Below are 6,691 nucleotides of genomic sequence, written 5' to 3' on the forward strand. Positions count from 1 at the left end.
TAAAAATGTTGCGCAACATTGAATCAAAAATAAAAATGTTGCGCAACGTTGACTCAAATAAAAATAAAAATGTTGCGCAACATTGCGTCAATAAAAATAAAATGTGGCGCAACGTTAAATCAGCAAAAAAAATGTTGCGCAACATTAAATAAAAAATAAAAATTTTGTGCAACATTAAATCAAAAATATAAATGTTGCGAAACATTAAATCAAAAATTGCGCAACATTAAATCAAAAATAAAAATTTTGCGCAACATTGAATCAATAAAGGCTTAAAATGTTGCGTAAAATTGAAGCAACAAAGAATTAAAAATTGTTGCACGATCTTCAACCACAATAAATAAAAATGTATCTAAATGATTTTTCATCGCTGCTCGATAACAATACAGCTTTCTAAATATAAATTTATGATTTTCAAATCGCAATAGATAACTAAATACTTTTCACTGTCGAATTAAAAATTTTAGAGCACAATTTGAGAGATAGACTTCTCAGAAATTGAAGCAAGCAATTTTTTCAAGAAGATTTTTTTTTTTTTTTCGAGAACGCTATGTTTTCCCTAAAGAAACCATATTTGAAAAATAAAGCCAGTGTGAAGAGAAATGACTTACTCTTCAGAAAAAGGGGAATTTATTCTCATGCCTAAGCTAACTATGCATAAATATACATACATACATATCTGTGAGTCTGAGTGATTCTTTATTTCCGTTGCCTAAAGTTTATTCATCAAGTTTCTTACGAAAAAATATTCTTCATTGCCTTCTTTGAGCTCATTACTATTCTATACATACATTTCTACTTATATTTGTACAAGCAAAGCGATCATTTTCTAGAGACGGCTTTCTTCCCATCCCCACAACTACAAAATTACGGCGTAGACAATGTGAGTATGTACAGGTTTAATTACTTTACGTCAAAGTCAAAGTCAATTCGACTTTTATTGAGATTGAAAAAGTTTATCGTAATGTGAGTGTAATTACGACTTAGCCGCATTCGAATTGACAGACTGAAGAGACATTAACAATAAATACATAGTTAGATGAAAAAAAAACAAACAACAACAACACAAATGTCTGTTAATGACAGCTTAGCTAAGCATTTTATGGAATCTAGTAGAGGTTTTCTTTTGTGTCGTAAGGAGAGAACAAAATTAATGCAGGGAAAATTAAATTGGAAGCTAAGGATTTTATAGAGCCAGGAGAACTTTGGAGGCATGTCAACGTCGGTGCTAAGCATTTTTGGAGGGATTGAAAGCAATATAAACGCCTTTCTAGTAACCTAGTATTTTAGCATGCCAGAAATAATTTCATTTTTGATTACCATTTTTTTATTTCATGGTACTCGAGCACTTTTTCTCAATAAACTTTCATTATACAACTTAATTTTACATATAAATATGTATGTATATCAGCAACAATAATCATCTCCGTCAAATTGTCCGATATATATAATACAGTCTTTCATCTTAACCCAAAACCCAAATCGATTTATTACTGGGAATAAACTTAGTAAAATCTGATTTACAGTATTTATCAGTATCAATTAATGATTGGAATATTTTAGAATGAAATGCCGCATTTACAGATGTATATTGCTCAGAAATTTCTACTGTCTGTTACTGCAAGTTTCGGTAGCTCTGGTTTAGCTGTGACGGAGATTATCGCTTTCAAGCAGGACCACGAATTTTTCAAATAATGGTCTTATAGTATCCATTATTTTAAATTATGGAAGATATTGTTCAGTGTAGTCCTGTGATACTACGTTTTTCTCAAAATCTGAAGCTAATGGAATCTTTATACTTATGGATTAGTAATCAGCTTTAACATTTGCCGCACCAAAATTTGTTTCCATTTTTGCTGGCCTGTGTCATTATTCCAGAATATTTTGGTTTGTAACTATATTTTTCGCATTTTTTTTTATTTCTCTAAAATAGTGTAGTTATTGTGGAAAAATCTTCTTTTGATAAGACTCGTTTTAAGCACAATGCAGAAAAGAGGAATATCAGACGTTGTGGTAGACAATATTGTCTCCAATGGCCATTTTCCAAAACAAATAACAATAAAAAAATTGTTAGTAGAAGAAGCAGTTTTATTACGAAACGCATTGAATGCATCCAGAAAATGCATTAAATACTTAAAAGGAAATAAAAATATAGTTTCATGTACTAATTAACTTTTAGACAGTCATTTGAGAAGCAATGCAACAAATCAAAAAACGGTAAACATACAATTTATCACGAATATTAAGATGAAAACAATATTCATTAAAATTCTACTCGCACTTTTTCCATTTTAAAAGAGCTTTGAAATTTAAGGTGCAATACTCTTAGCATTGAAGTTTCGAATTCTCAGAGAAATTACAAATTCCATTTATTACGGTCTACCATGGAAATTAAAGACAGTGAAATATTACGAATGTTCTCATTTTGCTTTCGCATTAGTTATGAATGACAATGAAGTTAAAACTCTAGAGAAATTTCCATGAAAATCGAAAACAGTTTTAGCAAGAATTTTCACTTGCTTTTACATTTGCATTTGCTTTTAGTCTGCTTGCTTGTTTGTGTTCGAAGCGCCATTGGTGAAAATGCCAAATAAACATAGCAACAAAATAAAAACAGTACAAAATTCGAACGAAAACTAAAGCTTTTCCCAGCAACAAAAAATATACATTTACCCTCATAAATCACAAACAATTCGCTGAGGGACTTTTTTTCGTTTTTTTTGTTTTTGCTTTACGCTTTGACTTCACGCAACAACCACAGCTCTATCTGCATGCAGTCATAGCTGCATATTTGCATTGCATACTTGCAGGCGCTTTGTATGGGTTTTGCCGTCGATGCTGCAATTTTATGCAAACAGCTGCAATTCGTACCATAACGGCAAATTTTCGCAATAACGCATACTCAGACAGATGAGAGTGCTACGTATGCGCACGGGCGGGTTTTATAGGGAAATTAGGGAGAATCACTTTCCATACAAAAAAAAAAAAAAAAAATCCGGTTTGGTTCAAAGTCTCGTTATTTTGATTCCGCTGATGAAATGCATAAACATACCTTTTACATTTAAACTCTTCTATCAACTAATGTGATTTTTTGGGAAAAAGTTTTTTAAAAAATATTTTTTTTTCGAGTTATTTTCAAATCTGTATAGCTCATGTAAATCTTAGCACTTTTCCGAAATATTGCGGAAGCTCTAGAACATAATAAATTTTATAATTCCTGCTGAAAATACTGATTTTTTTTTTGCGAGGCATCCTAATGTACATTTGTGAGTATATGTACACATGGATGACGTACAAACAAATGCTGGGATGGAGAGGCTGAAGGGCATAGGTACTACATCCGTTTCTGCATCTGAATGTGAATACCTAAATACCTATATGCAAGTGCCTGTGTGCTGTAAGCGTTGAAATAATTGTCGTTGCCTGCTTTTTGGCGCTTGAAAGAATGAAATTAATGATCAGTAGAGTGAGCTGCAGGTTCAGAAGTGGTTTCTCTTTTATTTGGCACTATTCTGAGCTAAAAGCTCAAACATACCAACGATTTCGGCGCCATTTGTGGCTAAAAGCTGAAAGGTTGAGTGCTTTGCATGGGAAAAAAGGTGAAAATGAAAATATAAAACGTTGCATGCTTTTAGGTACAGCAAAGCATAAATGCATTTAAAAAGTCAAGGTTCGCAAGTGAAAAGCATAGCATACTCAAACTATGAAAATAAAAGAGAGCAAAAAATAAACGAGTAAAAAAAAACTAAAATACTTCAAATAAAGCTTTTAACTCGTTAAGAGCAGCATCGTAATGCTAGGGTTGAAGGTTTAAGGTTATCGCGGCAGCAATGCCGAAGGGGCGCCTCAAAAGTGACTACGGTGCACCTTAGAGAGCTTTGCGATAGCGAATGACTGGCAGCAGCGACCTTGGCAGCGCAGTCAAGCTGAAGTGGATGCAAGGATGCGCGCGTCAGAGTGTATGGAGAAGCGAAAAGCATAGCGAAAGGTGGGGCAGGTCATGTTAAATGCATACTGACGCAAGCAGAAAATGTGGCCGAACTCAATGGCATCAGACCCTTTGCCGCCGCTGCCGTCGCTGTTGTTGTTGCCGCTCGAACGCACACAACCATGGGGCCATTGCAATTTGCGAAAGGTGAAGGCAAATGACGTAGCTGGCAGGGCAGCCGTGGTTATTACGTCCAACAAGCTGCGGGACGGAGTGTGATATGCAAGAGGAGGCGAGGCGAAAGAATGCTCGAAGGTGAAGTGGATGAACGAACGGCTGTTGAACTGCGCTACTAAATACTCAGCCAATATGCGGGAAAAAGCGGTGGCACTGCCATTAGCTGTGCTGGCTCATTACGCTTGCGGACACAAAAGTGCACGATGGTGGCTACCGGCGGCGATTTGCGTTTAAAAGGAAAATATGAAAAGTAGAGCATGAACGGATGAAGCGGTTTTTGAATTGAGTAACAAATTCATGAATCCAAAAAAAGAGAAAAAGAGAAAAAACTTATGAGCGCTAGTGTAGTAGAAGGAGATCAAACGAAAGCCATACAAAATTCTATACAAATATAAACAAATTTAAAGCACTGAGTAAACACTCGCCCATCCCCATTCGCCGCTTGTGCTGTTTGCTTGCCTGTCTGCCTGTCTGCCTGTTTGTCTGTCTGGCTGGTGTCAAATGTCGGTGATTAACTTTTGCGGCAAAGACAAATGTCTGTGTGGGCAAAGCGATTGAGTAAGCACTTCAGTTTTTTTTTGCACTCACGAGCACACAGCAACGGCGACTTTACATAGCACAGCTTTTGTGTAATAGATATATACATATACATACAATACATATGTATATATATGACTGGATATATGCCTCAACACAAACCATTAACAGCATTCACTTTTCTTGCCACCCTCACATCTCTGTCCTGCCACTTTGCAGCTACATATATATATATATGTGCGCAGCAAAATCAAAGGAAAAAAATGAAGCAAATATATCCGCTTGCCGCTAGTCAAATTTATCATTTGCCAACTGCAGGATTGATTGCCAAAGGTTTGATTTGGAAAGTTTGATTTGAAGAGACAGCACAGCAGATTTCTTTAAGCGCTTTATCGTGTACGTTTGTTGTGGCTTGGTGCGATGATAAAAAAGGATAAATATTTACTTTTCCCATTTTTCGCTTACTTTTGTCCTACTTTCCTATACACTGCTGCCATTTATCACTAAAGGGAAATCTTTTTATTCAACTCCTTTGCCATGAATTACTTTTTTACCCTTTTGTCGAATATACAGCATTGAAAAGGAAAAATAAAAGAACCTTTTCCGGATTTTGATAAAATACATTTCCAAACAGTTGTTCTTGATTTATTTAAAATTGTATTATAGAAAAAAAATTGTGCGTAATTTTAAAGCTGTTTAAGAAGATCTTCGCCTTAAATCCTTACACACACACAAGATTTGGAGAAAAAATTCTACAAACTCTTATTGGATTTTAATGAACTAGCTTTTTATTCAGTTGTTTAAAATCTAGAAATATTTTTGAATAAAGCATTCTTAAACCTCACTCGTTTGATATCCATATTAAAGTATTTCATTTAACTTGTTAACTAAACCGACTTTAACTTTCTGAACAGGTGGCAACCCTCTATAATATATAATATAATATAATATTTTCAAAATTCAGCTTTCTTAAATTTCTCTCGGTTGATACTCATACTAAAATACTTCGTTTAACTTATTAACTAAACTGATTTACAATTTCTAAGTAGGTGGCAACCATGTTAAACATATTTTCGAAAAAAAAGCTTGTTTAAACCTCTCTCGTTAAGTAATTTCATTCAGCTTGAAACTATAAGGTATTTCGTTAAACCTGTTAATTCGTTTGATGTAAAACTGCTAAGGTGGCAACATTCACAACGAATATTTTCGTAAAAAAATCGTTCTTGAACCGATTTCGTTTGACGACATCCACATTGTAGCGATATTTTATTTGACTTAAAATTTTAACAGCCCTTTTGAAAACATTTTCGAAATAAATCGGTTTTGATCCGCTTCTTTGACATCTACATTATTGTAATATTTTATATAAATTAATAATTAAATGTTCTTAACTTTTATAAAAGGTAGTAACTCTCAAAAAAGTAAAAAAACAATATCCCATTTCCATTTGCCATTTTCTCCTCTAGTAGGTTTTAAAATTTATTTTACCGTCAACACATTTTTTCAGAACAAAATTTGTGTTTAAAGGGCAGAAAAATTTAAAAACCTACGCGAGAAAATGAGCCTTAATATTTAATATATTTTTTATCAAAGCCTACTTCATTATCTAACAAAAGGCAAAGCCATCCGAATTTCCAACTTTGTGCAAAAATTATAAAAATTCGGCAAACTTTCACCCTTATTTTCCACTTTTTATTCAGAATATTTAGAACAAATTTTGGTATGCAGTTTATAATGTGCAAGTTTCATGTTGCCAAAAATCCCCTTAATTTTTTAAGATTTTTTTTTTTGCTGATGGTGTTGTGCATGAAATGAAACTCGAAATAAAACACCTTTTGTATTTTAAGGTTTTAATGAACAAAATGTAACACGTGCGGTAATTTAGAGAATCAGTAAATAGGCTAAGGAGAATAGTATAAAGTAAGGTAGTTGCCATATCAACATTAATTATTCATTGTAATAATAATAATAGGATGTTTACATATATCA

Source organism: Rhagoletis pomonella, unplaced genomic scaffold, assembly GCF_013731165.1.
Source record: "Rhagoletis pomonella isolate Grant_MI unplaced genomic scaffold, Rhpom_1.0 Rhpom_scaffold_00007, whole genome shotgun sequence".
Taxonomy (NCBI): domain Eukaryota; kingdom Metazoa; phylum Arthropoda; class Insecta; order Diptera; family Tephritidae; genus Rhagoletis; species Rhagoletis pomonella.